Consider the following 14,287-nt stretch of genomic DNA (forward strand, 5'->3'; position numbering starts at 1 on the left):
AAAGGGATGCACTGAGAGGAGGGGCAAATCCTGCAGGTGTCTTTAAACTGACCAACAGAGTGTTCCATCCCATAGACATCATATTCGATATAAATTTGAGAGATCATAAGGGTCTCACTCTCTTCTACGATGGCCGACATCCAGTGAGGAACTTGTCTGTCTGGTTGCTCCTGATCCCAGATCTGTATGTTCCTGAATCCAGCTCCTGAGCCCAGCTCCCTCCTAGCCCTGGATCCATCTCCTCATGTCTGTTCTGCAGCATTTGTGGTGATGTACAGTCATCAAGGGGTGGGCGCTATCTCATGTAACTGCTTATATTTTATTAATTTCTAAGTATTTCCATTGTTACCATTATCATTTCACTAAAGCTGTAGTCCTAGTTTCCAACCCATAAGCCTTTTTCCTCTCATTTCCCTCTCCTCTTTTCCTGGGGGTGTGAGGAGGAAGGGATTTTGAAGGCTCAGCTGCACAAATTTAGCTGCTGAGCTTGGCTGTGTGGGGCTAAGCCATGGCACCACCTTCTTACTGTGCCATGAAAATAAAACTGCCAGTCACTCCTGCTTGCAAGGAGTGAGTGAAATAATACAAATTATGAACTAAGCTGATTCACCAACTCTTCCACACACAGTTGTTAACCTTGTTTCATATGATAGTCTGGCTAGATTCAAGAAAAGTAACCTACTGAAGACCTCCATAACCTATGTTAAATACTAAACTTTGCTGCTTTTTTTTCTTCCTTCCCTTTCGTATTTCTTCTATTTTCGTAGGAGCACAAAATTTCCTTTAAAATGTGGCACTTCGGCCTTAGATACAAACATGACCAAATGCAGATGAACAATTCATTTCTCACAGGTCAACCAAAGGGAGACTTATACATTCTTATGCATCTGTACTGATTTTCAGACTTGTACCAAATTGAAAGTGCCAGACAACACATGGGTAAATGGAGTCAGTATTTACACCAGTTTTCAAGTGAGATAGAAAAGTATTCAATTAAATTAACATGGAGCACCTTGATCAAATAAAAGGTATTGAAACAACTCACAGTACTGAGTAGTAACACTTCAATATCCTCTTTGCATCTTGTTTTAGTGCAGCATATCACAGCGTGACAAAAGGGATATCTCCAAGGATGGAGACCGCACAGCCTCCTTGGGCAACCTGTGCAGGGCTCACTCACCCTCACAGTGTTTCCCAATGTTCAGAAAGAGCCTCCTATTCTTCATTTTGTGTGTGCCCATCGCCCCGGTCCTATCACAGAGCATCACCGAGAAGAGACTGGCTCCATCCTCTTTGTACCTTCCCTGTAGGTATTTATATACACCAGTAAACCCCACCCTGAGCCTTCTCTTCTCCAGGCTGAAGAGTCCCAGCTCTCTCAGCGTTTCGTCCAAGGAGAGACGCCCCAGTTTCTTCTGGATGGACTCTCTGCAGTATATGTGTGTCTGTCTTGTACCAGGGAACCCAGTACTGGACACAGTACTCCAGATGTAGCCTCACCAGCACTGAGTAGTCAGGAAGGATCACCTCCCCATAGCTGCTGGCAACACTCCTCCTAATGCAGCATAGGACGCTACTGACCTTTTCCCCAAGGGCATGCTGCTGACTTGGACACAAACTGCTTACTTCCAAGCTGCTTTCCAGTGCTGCTCTGTCCCAGATGCAGGACTTCACACTTCTCCTTGTTGAGAAGGAACTGTCAGCCCATTTCTCCTGCCTGTCCAGGTCCCTCTGGACAGGAGCATTACTCCCTAGCATATCAGGTTTTCTTCCCAGTTTGGTTTCATCTGCAAATTTGCTGAGGGTACACCGTATCCCATCATCCAGATCATAAATTAAGATGTTGAATGGCATATTACATAACAATGTAATATTATGTGATACTGTAAACAAGCGTGACTAAATGAAACCCTTCAAACCTCAGCTTTGCCTATTCACTTCAGCAATCACAAATCATTCTTTACCCCAGTAAAGGCAGTGAGCCAAAATTCTCCAGATTCTATTCGATTGTGTTAGTGTTTTATCAAAGGATTCACTTGACCAATTTGAAACACTTTCCAAAGAATTTCGGCAGTGAGTTCAGTTATCACGTGCTTTCTTTGAAGAAAATAATGAAAGCGCAGTGACAGACACCACAAAGCAAAACACGGTACTCTAAAGGATAGGGTCATTTCACAGTTATGTCACTGACAGTAGAGCATGAGCACAGTACCAGAACTGCCCACTTACAATAAGGTACATCGCTGATATACTTACAGAGAAAAATGAATATCACTACTTTTTTCAGAACTAAATATGTAAATATTTTTTTCAATATGATATTAGCATCTTAGACTTCATATTGGTTTTGATACTTCTGCGTTATGGTATTGATGAAGAGCACAACAGATAAAAATATTTCCCCTTTTTGTGGCGATTGAAGGCATGGACTCTGTTTGGGATCAAAACCCAATTCCCTTTATTATGCACAAGCAAAGCTTTATATACTCTTATCTGCCTCATTAGCCAGGTACCCCAGTGATTTTCCACTTCTAAAAGTCCCACAGTCACAGGGATTCAGCATACAAATGTATGTTTTATCTAGAAACCAAAAAGTCCCAGAAGTTCCTCTCATGTAGCTCAGCTCCCTATTTTCTCCGCCCACTTAACTATCCCGCGGTTTCCTGCCAAGGAGTGCAAGTGCATTGGCCGTATTGTCCTGCACGTACGTGGCAGTGGAATCTTCCATGCCTGCACTTTTTGACAGCTGGAAGTCAGATTCTAAGACAGAAGCGGAACAAACAAAAAAAAAGTAAATAGTAAAAATATATGACAAGGTGCTTACTAAGCATCTAGTTCAGTATTAAGTAACAAGTTGGACTCTTCAAGATTATATATGGCAGGACAAGGTCCTAAAATAAATAAATGTGTATGGAATCAATTGGTGTCAGAAAAATTATAAAAAGATTGGTTTAAGGGAGAGACATATAAAAGCAGCAGAAAGAACTATTATGGTCAACAACCATCTGAACACCTTGTCTAACATAGGTTATAGGACTTGACTGAATTAGTGCCACCTTTACATTCATAACTAGTCCTGGACAATAGCAACTTGTACATCAGATGCTGGTGCTGGATTTGGTTAGCCACTGTGCTGTAAGGGAGAATGGCCTTACCAGTCACGTAAGGAGAGGTAAGCAGTGCTTTTCCGTCACTCCTCCAGGCTTTCTTGCTTTTCTTCTCATGAATGTGACAGAATAGCCTAGTGGCTTTTTTTCAGCACTCGCTGTGCTCTGGTAGGCATGGTGAATTTTATCCCACCAACAGGACCTTGATCATCTGTACTGAAAGTTTCCTGCTTTCAACAGGCACTGTAAGAGTAGATGGTGAGCTTGTCTGTGTAACCTACCAGTGATGAGTCCTCTGAGGTGAAGTCTCTTAGCTCAATCCCCTTTAATATTTAAAAAGAATATCCTCCAGCTGCTTGGATGGCAGCATCTTCCTTGAGACTTTCCCGACAAAGGTTTAGACAGAGCAGTGACTTTTGTCAAAGTGGCTTAATCCTGGACCACTCTGTCAACTAGAGAGATAGCACCCTAATGAGCTGCTGCACTAATCACTCTCCTTTGCTGATACTCATACTGCATTATGCACCAGTTCCTGAAAACTTTAATACAGCTCTTCTAGATATGAAATCTCTGATTTATGTTAGGCAGTGAAATGCCAACAGCCACATCTCCATTCCGTACATACCCATTTATTTGCACAATTACATTTTGATTGCTAGCAGTTAGCTGGGGTTTCATCCAGGCCATGGGGACTTCTAATTTTTCCCACTTTTTTATCAGAATATGGTGAGCACTGAGTCAAACGCTAAAGATAAGTCATTATGCCAACTTTATTTGCTTTATCAGCTGAACTTGTAGTCTCAAACAACTATGTCAAGTTACCATGTTCAAGATAACAGTTTACCTCTCTGGCAGTTCAAATAGACCTTGAAGCTAGTGTCAGTCACTCCTGCTTTAGAAATGCATAAAGTGCCCAACTGTTAATTAGAATAAGGATCTTAAATCCTTCTTCAGGCACAAATGGGTAATGATGTGTGGCAGTTTTCAAGGACAGAAAACTCTGTAGTTTCTGATGAAGTGAAGAAGGATGGTATGTGTTCATTGGCTTTACAAATCAAGCCACTTTGTAGGTGTTAATCTCCGAACTTTCCCATTGTTGTCTCCACTGATTACTTTGCTTGAGAAAACTGCTATTCTGTCTAATCAACTGTTACCATGTTAGCCTCTTAGCAGAGGAATTTGTCCTGCTCTTTCAAGGAGAAGGAGGTGGCAGCCATGTGCATTACCTCTGGCAGTCTTCCACTGCTTCAAGTCTCTGTGTGCTGCCTGTGTCCCCTTTGGCAGCACATGAATCAAGGAAGAGTCTTTGAGACACCGAAGGAAAATCCACGACTAAACACTTCCGCTTTTAATTGCCAAGTTGTGTCTCCATAGCTTGCCTTTGTTTTTAAAAATATAAATTATGATTAAAACTAGCCACTTACAAAACCGCAGAACTGAAAGGAAGGTCAGCTTCACGGAGTCCACAGCTGGAATGAAAATTCTGCAGTCATATCCTTAGTGGAGATTAGTAATTATTTTTCATGTGAAGCCTGATGTTGACTACATCACATTTCAAAAACTCCTTTGTTCTTGTTTCTCATGTGCAGTCTCTGACACAAGATGTATTCCCCCAAAACCACTGAATATGAATTTGACAAGATGGTTTTGAGATTTAGGACTTTGGATGGAAGTATGTTTTTCATTTGTAAGAAAATCTAATATTTTTAAAGCTGTTTTTTTAAGGGCTTATAATTTTCAAATATGTTTCTTATTAGTTCTTCATAAAAATAATACTCTGAATAACTTTGAATTTCTAGATCCCTTCACTACTGCTGCTGGAGAGAGTTTTGCGCTGAGAGTATACATTTTCACAACTGGTGCAAACTGTGTGATGTGATTACAGAGTATTCACAAAGCAGAATACTTGTCAGACATGCTGTGTATCGATGATTGTGTGGGGCCAAAGGGGGAAGGTTAACATCATTAACATCCAACGTTTAACTTGAATCTTTCCTACTGCTTGCCAAATATTATTCCACAGTTCTGAAACTGTTCTTTTGCATTTTCATCCTAAACTTTCTCACAAATATGTTTTGGGTACTTTTTAAGGTAGAAATTCCCATCAGCTGTGTAATTTTATTTATTTATTTTATACTGGTAAATAAGCTTTGAGCACTCATCAGAGTTTAGATTTGCTTCTAGACCAGCTCTATATAATGGCAGAGTCACTTGTTGACTAAAAAAAAAGACATCACAAGGACAATCACAAACAAAGCTCTTTTTAAGTAGTGCCATATACAAACCAAGAAAGCTTCCACCAAAAGCCACTTGAAACACATTATTGACTTATTAATAGCAAGTAACCGTTACCATCTGCAGAGGTGACTATGCTCTGCATCGTAACAAGCAGCTGCCTAGGCATACAGTGACCTTCTGCCCTCGATTCTCCATCTTCTGGTTTAAATACTTCTGGTGCAGCTGTTTGAAAGGAGGAAGTGCTAGTTTTAAGAAGAACTAACCACAATTACCCTTGATGAAAAAATATTATGCAGTTAAAAACAAGCTAGCAAATTGAAGGAAGCAGCATATTGTATACTTATGGTTATGTCATAACAAAAGAATGAAAGAGCGATCACAGTTTTCTGGTCTCAGAGCAGAAGCCCATCTAACCCAGCACTCTCTTTGACAGTGGCAAAGCAGGTCTGTATGAATGACAACACACGAACAAGAAGATCACGTCTGATATTTTGCATAGGATACTTCATAGATACCAGGTGAGGTAATTACCTCTTCAAGGCCAGAACTGGATTTTTGTAAATCAGTGTAAAATACTACATAATTGAACTCATCTAGTATATCTAGGAAGGATTTTGTTATGAGGATTTTTTGCTGCTGTTGCTGTTAAAAACACATAATTTCTTTTTACGACATGCTGAGATTGCTAAGTGTCAGGCTTCATCAAAGTGGTAAACCAGAAAGACTGACTTTGTGAATACAGGTATGAAAGTCCTTTTTTTTTACTTTTCTTCTAACTTTAATCTTTTACTGTCTGCTTCTTTGGTTACTATTATGAGAAATATCAGGAAAAATGGAGAATTACTAGATAACAGATAATGGACTGAAACTGAGTCTTTTCAAAATGTATAGAAGATGTGTCATTGGTGAAGAGCCATGACTCTTTCCTGCCGAGTAAAACAATATGACCTTAAGTTTGAGTTCCAGATATACCCTGCAGGCATTTGAAAGAGGAAAAATGTAAACAGTGATATAGCTTGTGGTCCAAAGCATAGTGCAAGGCTTTGAAAAAAATGGAAAGAGAAGAATTATGAGGCAACCAAATTATGACCATGTTTTTCAGTAGTGAGAAAGTTATAACTCGTTATAGTTAAAGGGAAAAATTAATTTTTGGTTTTCAGCCTATGAAGTTAGAAAAAACCCTGTAATTAGTTCCATACTCATCACTTCCACAGCTTCACAATTTCTGGATACAAGTCCTAAAGCACTATAATGGAAATGTCATGGCCTATAACACAGCATAAAGGGGTGCCTGAGCTGTAGCAATGACACTTATTCCTTAGGTACCACGGGGCACATTGGCTGACTTTTTTCCCTTTATGTACTCCCCAAACAGAAATATTTATGTTTGTGTCTGACCCAAACTGTGTTCCCTTTTATGATTACTTTTACTGATCTTGCTTTCCAGATCTGGCTTCAGAAATTTCAGAGATATTTTGTTGTTTTCTATTATAAACATAATGCTATTGTTGCAATACAGTGTGCTCAGATCACCAAAACTGTCAGCGTGATTGGCAGTGGTAAACCTGAGTGTTTCTGTACTTAATTTAGAATGAAATTTTCTCAATGGAATGTATTTACTTCCACTGTAGTGAGAAAAAAATAATAGATTCAGACACTTGAAATTAAGCTGACAGGATTGATTCAAATCAAACTCCTATTTTTTAACTCTGCTTTTCAAGAACTAGTGAACTAGCAACAACTGATCCTCTGTTCTTGCATTCCAGGCAAATTAAATTTAATCTTAAACTCAGCTTTATAGCTAAGCTTAAATTTATCTTAGACTCAGGAAGTGTTGAGTAAGGTAATCTTGTAGGTTCTCACTAAATTGCTGAGAATAATTGAATGTACAGCCCATAACAGAAAAACTGTAGCTTGCATTTTTAATTAAATTCAGCATACTGTTTTTTTAAATTGACTCGAATAGAAAGGCTCATCTCTTGAACCGTTACTTGGAACAGCATTTAACACATTGTCTTCTGTGCAACCACGAATGTGAATAAACATTACATCAAAAGTGAGAGTTACATCATTAGGCTTCAACTCATGTCTCTCAAACAATGCAAGTGTAACAATGCTGCAAGTGTACATATCAGAATAACATTCGCAGAGTGTTGGGAAATGTCTCATGTTGGTTTGAGCAAACTACACAGATGTATTATTCAAACTGCTATCATCTGCTTTGGACATCTTTTCTTTGGCTACTTGTCAACAACATATCCTGTGATCTGCATTTCAACTTTTCTTCTGGTTTCATAATGTCTAAGACTTTCTCTGCTGTCACCCCTGTCTGCTCTTGATCTCTTTCCCCAGGCAGGTCATGCTAATTCTTTATCCTAGTTGGCAGAATTAGCATTTCCCAGCCACTCTTAACCAGAATTATATGTTTTGCCGACGTTTTCCACACTAAAGCATTGCAGTTTGCAATAAGTCAAACCCAAGGTGTAAATTCTTTTCCAAGTTTCTGAATCTTTCTGTCTTGTTCAAGTAATTTATCACCATTTCCTTACAAGAAAAGTAGGCAAAGTATATCTCTATGCTCCACAAAACTCTGGTTAACAGTGTCTCTGTGACATTCAGACACTAAAATGGCAATGCCATACAACAAAGCAAGACACGTACTTGAGAGTGACCACACATAAGGGTCTTCTTTTGAACTCAGGAGATTCCATGTTTCCTGTATGTAGATATTGCTTTGAATATTTTGCCAATCCAGTTGTGCAGCTGAAGGACTTAGTGATTTCATAAGAAAACATAAGGTCAAGGTCAAGCCAATTTCTAAATATTTAGTCATGTGATTCTTGGTTAGTACACAAACTTTCTTCGAAATTTAGTCCAGTGGCCAGGAATATATCTTTTGATCTACCAATATTTAGTATTTTTGTACAAATATTTATGTGAATAGAGCTGATAAGAAATAAATCAGAGTGTCCGAGAAGTAAAATGCATGTACTCTGAAAAGATAAATTAGACAGACCAGCAGGTTCTAGGTATTGTTACATAATTCACCAATTGAGGTAACTGCCTATTTCTGCATTCTGGTTCTGGCTCTACAATGGAAAACCCTAACTTCCTCTAAAACCTATTGGAATTGTGATTAGGGAATCATTCTGTTTCACTCAGACACAAGAGTTAGAAAATAATCAGTGGACAGGCAGGAGATATAAAATGAGACAGCATTGTTTTTCAGACAGCACAAATAGCCACAATTTTTAAGAGACAATCTTATAACTGCTGTAATTTAAACATGGTGCAGGCTTGCTGGAGTTGAACAGATCCTGGAGGAGGTGTTTCAAGGGAGTACCCCTGAATTAGGAGCCAGAAAGAGCATATGCGGGGGAAAAGTACCAGAGAAGCAAGCCACTGTAGCCATTTTTTTTTCTGATTGTTGTGGTTTAAGTATAAATCACTGACTTCACTTGAACTCTTGGGCTCACACTGGCACTCTGGCTACTATTTTTCAAGAGTACAATTGTAAAGTTGGAAATGATGAGTTGCAATTGACTGAAATAAAATGAGCACAGTCAGTATCAGTATCTTTTCCTTCCTTTCTAAAGCAGCTTTCCTTACTATCTATTTTTTCTTCTACAACATTCACAAATAATTTCTCTATCTGATCTGAGGGAAAAGAAAATTCATGCCAGTCCATAGCAAAATTCTCAGTAATTTTAGTGGATCTAAAATTTAATTTTAACTTTTAAATGCTTAACCTCAGCAGAGTGCTTAACTGTAATGCATCTAGATGTAATATATGGAGTTAGCTTCCCTGAACTCAAGGGGACTGGTCCGTAACTGTACAGGCCTTGCCATGATTTTCTTTCCATTGGAATATTTTTGAAGTATTCTGTATATTTGACATACTCCTGTCACATATTGCATAGGAACTGCAATAGGTGAACCAACAACTCATTGTGGAAGATGATGAACTTCAATTTGTAAAAAAGTGAACATGTTCATACAGCAACTGATGCATAGTTCTTCCATCCAAGCTGTCCTCAATTGGAAAACTAATAAAAAATCCTTAACATTTGGTTTATTTAATGACAAACTAATCTTCATAGGAAATCTCTCAGACAACTAGGATTCGTCAGTTGTTTATGCATAGCTCATTTTGTTTGCTAATAAAAGTAAATGAAAACAAAACTACCATAGATTTTGAGATAAGCAGGAAAAAGAAACCCTCTGAATACAGCCCCCATAAAACTGAACTGGAAATAGAGCCCACAGTTTATGTCTTCTAAAAAAACACAGAAAAGTCAGTTAATGGATAGTCTTCCCCTGTAACCTCAATCACTTGCCACAGAAACATCACACCTGATTTCTGATGGTTGATTTATAACCTACAATGCCCTCCTTACGGCTATGAAAATCTGTTGACTTTCTCTGTAGCAACAGAATTACCTACTTTCTTGAATTAATTTATTGATGAATAGAACTTAGGAGTAGGAACAGTACAAAAGACAGAAGAATCTACATTGAAGGAAAGCTGTCATTATATGCTGTATCTTCAGACCTACACCATGAGTTTCTTTTTTAGTGCCTTGTGGTGCTTTTAGGGTATATCCACGAAAGTGCTGCAGTGGTGCAGATGCCATTAATGGAGGCCTCATACCCATAAAAGCTGCAAACAAGTATAACCAAATCTGGGCGGTTAGATAATTTCACAATGAGTTGCAGGCATGACCAGGCTCCAGTTACCAAACAACCTGCTTCACCAAGCATCTTATGTGCCTTCCTCCCACCTTCTTATTTCAGGTACTCCCGGCAATCCACAGTCAATTCACTATGTGAACAGGCAGCATTCTACACAACCTCTGTCAGGCTTAATTTGACCCATTTCCAGACCAGAGTCTGGTTTGTTTTGTGTGTTGTGCACAATGATGGAATTCAATGGCCGAAGGATGGAGGCGAGAAGATGAGTGGGAATTGTATCCCATAGTGTAGGACACAGACTCTCTGCTCCCCATCAGAACTGGGAAGGACAACTTCAGAGTGATTATCTGACAACTCTTTTATGCCTTTTCATCACAAGCTACGGAGTTCCCCAAGTACTGATTTATTAACAGTAAGTTTTTGTAACTTCTGCTGCTTTTGCCTTGCCCTCAGTCACAACAGCCTGTTCTGCTCTGTCTGCTTTGCCAGGCTATTTGTACAATCTTAATGCTTTGTAGGTCAGGGCTGTATCAATTTTAGTGTTTACAAGTCAGGCAAAAGAAAGAAATAAAGGGAAAAATAATCAAAGGAAATGGTCACAGATGAGAGGCAGCAAAAAGAACAAACTTTTCTTTCCCATCTGTAATTGACTGCAGAACAAAATCAGGCTGGTTTAGGTAACCACAGGGTATAAAAACCAGGCTGAGGGTTACATCTGCTTTCACAAAGATAGAAGACCTACCTGGATGCCACATACATAACAATGAAGTTTTGTAGGAAGGATTAGAGACCAAAACAGGGAATGCTGGCACTGGACTCATAGTCAGGGTGAACATCCCAGCTGCAGGTGCAAAAATATTCCCACTTCCTCACAATGGCCTATTTCAGAAAGCGCAATATCTTTTCCCTAATAGGCTGGTCACCTACTGGTGTTTCTCAGCATCCCAGTGCTCTTTACCTCTTTAACAAAGACATAATCAAAGATTGTATTCCTTTTGATGTATTTGACTAATAATTTTGGTAAAATTTTGGTTTTTCAAAGATATTGATTTTAATGCAGTCTTAACAGTTTGCTTGAATTTGTTCTTAACCTTTCTCGGTTTCCAGTTCATTGTCTTGGGGTCAATGTCCTTCATATTGCGCTTTTGTCTTGCAAATGCTGGACATGTAATTACATTTCCAGAAACGGGAGTGGCAGAACTTCTATCCCACGATGAGGCCAGACTGCTGGCTAAGGGAAAGGAAATTCAAGATACTGTAGCCAAATTAAACAGTGCAGACTTCGAGCAGATCCTAGCAACTTGGCTTGTCACATGCAATAAACAGATAGGGCTTCCCAGATACAGTGAGGTAAAAACAGCACAGCAAAACAGGTTGCTTACCTGTGGTAAGAAACCAAGTCACTGGGAAGAAAATGAAGGCTTTTAGGGCTCATTCTTGGTTATTCCAGAAGGAACTTTAGGCTCTGGGTAGGTTCTCACAAGCTGGGGTGTGGGAAGGGAAGGGGTATCTATGGAGAAAGGGTACGAGAGCTGGGCTCATAGTGTTTTGAGGCAGCAGAGGAGAGAGAGAAAGGCACCACAGCTTTAGCTGAGAGTTCACATCTCTCCTTTCCACAACTTTTCAGGAAATGCCACATAACATCCAACATGCCGCACACTAGCTTTGGTGTGTTTTGTCCACTTCGGCATGGAAGTGGACCCCCTGCTCCCAACCTGTTAATGTGGTTAGCATAAGTAATGCCATTTTGTAAGGCAAAGAGCCACTATCTCTGACTGAGCAGGTCACATATTTGTTTCCTTTCCCTCATTATCAGACCCTGAAGGTCCTGAGCACCAAGCAGACAAACCAAATAGAATTCTTCTTCCCCTCCCTGCTGTTCTCAAGTTTCCTGGGCGCCAGGCCAGTCACTCCTTCCTTGCTGGCCTTGAAGGTCCCAGGCACTCAAACAACCCAGTGGTGGTGATGGCCCCATCACAGAACACGGAAGCGTCACCGCACCCGTAGCACTGTCTGTGAAATTATGCACTTACACATCCTAAGTAGGGAATTTGGGCTGGAGCTCTGCTGGACAGTGAGACCCAAGACTTTCTGGTGGCCAGAGACACCTCTTCCACCATCTGCTTCCTCTACAGACTAAGCAACTCCTTCTACATAAACTTTGAGTCCAGATTATGATTGTTATACTGATACCCATATACAGGAAACCATGTATTAAGTTCTGACCTAATCTGCAGAGAGTCCAAATGATTACAAGTTATAAATTAGTATCCAAGTGATAAGAAATAATAAATTAAGCTGTATTATACATTCTAGATTACACTATTTATATATTGTACTATATTGATTCTGCTTGTAGAAATCCTGTGCCATTCTAATCATATATTCTCCATTATACTAATAATATTCTGTTAAGAACGTAAAGCTTTAACTGTAACTATGATTTAGTGCCATCGTCGTTCTTCCAAGGATCCCTAAAAGAACCTGTCTGTCCCCTCAGTGCTGTCTGACAGCATTGTCCATTTCAGGTTCTTATAGGTTTCATTAATGCTAGCTTCCCATCTCCCACACAGTTATGTCTTCGGTACCTGGTTTCATTCCCCAGCGTCCAATCTCTGCAAGTGGTGCATCTCTGACATTTCACCAGCGAAGACACATATCCTCCAGATCAGGAGATTCACCTAAGCCAAAGAGAATCCACTGATCTTACCTGAGTTGTGCTGTGAAGGGCTGCTACCTGCACTGGGCCAGTATTTTTACCCAGAAAAAAAGCTAGAATAATGCTCCTTCATCATCAAGGTAAAGTTTAAATGTACAATCTCTAACGTGCTTCAGTTCTAACACTTACCTGTCACAACCTGTAGAGGAGGCAGGCAGAAGAACAGACACCAGCAGTCATAACTACGTATTTCTGAGGCCAGTGTTCTGATCCTAATGCACTAAAGTCAGAATTACTATCACAGCCTACCAGCGGTTTAAAAATCAGGGGCTGCTTATGTTTCACATTACTCCCTTCCAGCTGCTGAATTTTCTTTAAGCTGACAGACTTGCAAAGCATTTCCAGAGATGGAGAAGCTGGTAAAGGCGGTGCAGAGACATGCTATCAAGCTGATTGATTTAACTCAACAAGTGGAAATGCTATGTCGGCCACAGAAAAATGCAGTTTTGTGAGGAGTTAAATAAAAGTGTATTTGAAAAACAAGGTTAGTTGCTCAAAACCTTGGCCTACTACGGAAGGCTTAATCTATTAGCTTGTATGTATGATTCAATGCTATTTTAACCACTCTTTCTTCAGATACTTTAACCTTGAGGAAGGTAGCTACACATATTGCAGGGTAATAGCTGCTTGCCACTCTTATTTTTTGGCCTAGAGAGGAGAGGCTCCTGGGAGACCTTAGAGCAGCCGTACAGCACTGAAAGGATGCCTACAGGAAAGCTTATTTTTGGGGAGTGCAGTCATAGGATGAGGGGGAATGGTTTTAAGATGGAAAATGGCATAGTTTACATATTAGGAAGAAATGTTTTGCTGTGAGGGTGGTGAGGCTCTGGCTCAGATTGCCAGGAGGCTGCTCCACCCCTGGAGGTGTTCAAGGCCAGGTTGGATGGGACTTGGCACAACCTGATCCAGTTGAAGGTGTCCCTCCCCATGGCAGGGGCTTGGAACTGGTTGGGCTTTAAGGTCTCTTCCAACCCAAACCCTCCTATGATTCCATGATCCATGTATAGTGTTTTAGGGAGAGGAACTGTGCTACAGTGTACAATCACTGTTGCTTTTTGTCACTGCACTGCGCCTGCACCGTTTCCTCTGCTTGGGAGCCTCTGCACAGCCTTATGTGTGGCTATGCTGCGCTTTGCTTGGCTGTCCCTGCCCCTCATTCTGCACCCCTATGCTCAGAACCGGAGCCACTAATGAACCCACATGAGCTGATGCTGCTCCCGCAGAGCCCCTGGACCCAATCGCTGGACAGACTACACCCGCGGGATGCAGGAACATGCTTTTTGCTCCCAAGGGGGAAAAGACCACCCCAACAACATCCCGTGGGGTTTCTGTGGCTGGTGCCGCACCCCGCATTCTCTTGCGTGCCCCAAGCATCCCACAGTACCCCAAGGCTGCTCCCCACATTCTGTTGCGCACCCCGAGCATCTCACACCACCCCAAGGCTGCGCCCCGCGTTCGGCTGCACATCCCAGCGCCCTGCGCATCGCGCCCTGCCCCGAGGCTGCGAGCCGGGAGCATCCCGCACTGCCCC

This window comes from Cuculus canorus, chromosome Z (assembly GCF_017976375.1).
Source record: "Cuculus canorus isolate bCucCan1 chromosome Z, bCucCan1.pri, whole genome shotgun sequence".
Classification (NCBI taxonomy): domain Eukaryota; kingdom Metazoa; phylum Chordata; class Aves; order Cuculiformes; family Cuculidae; genus Cuculus; species Cuculus canorus.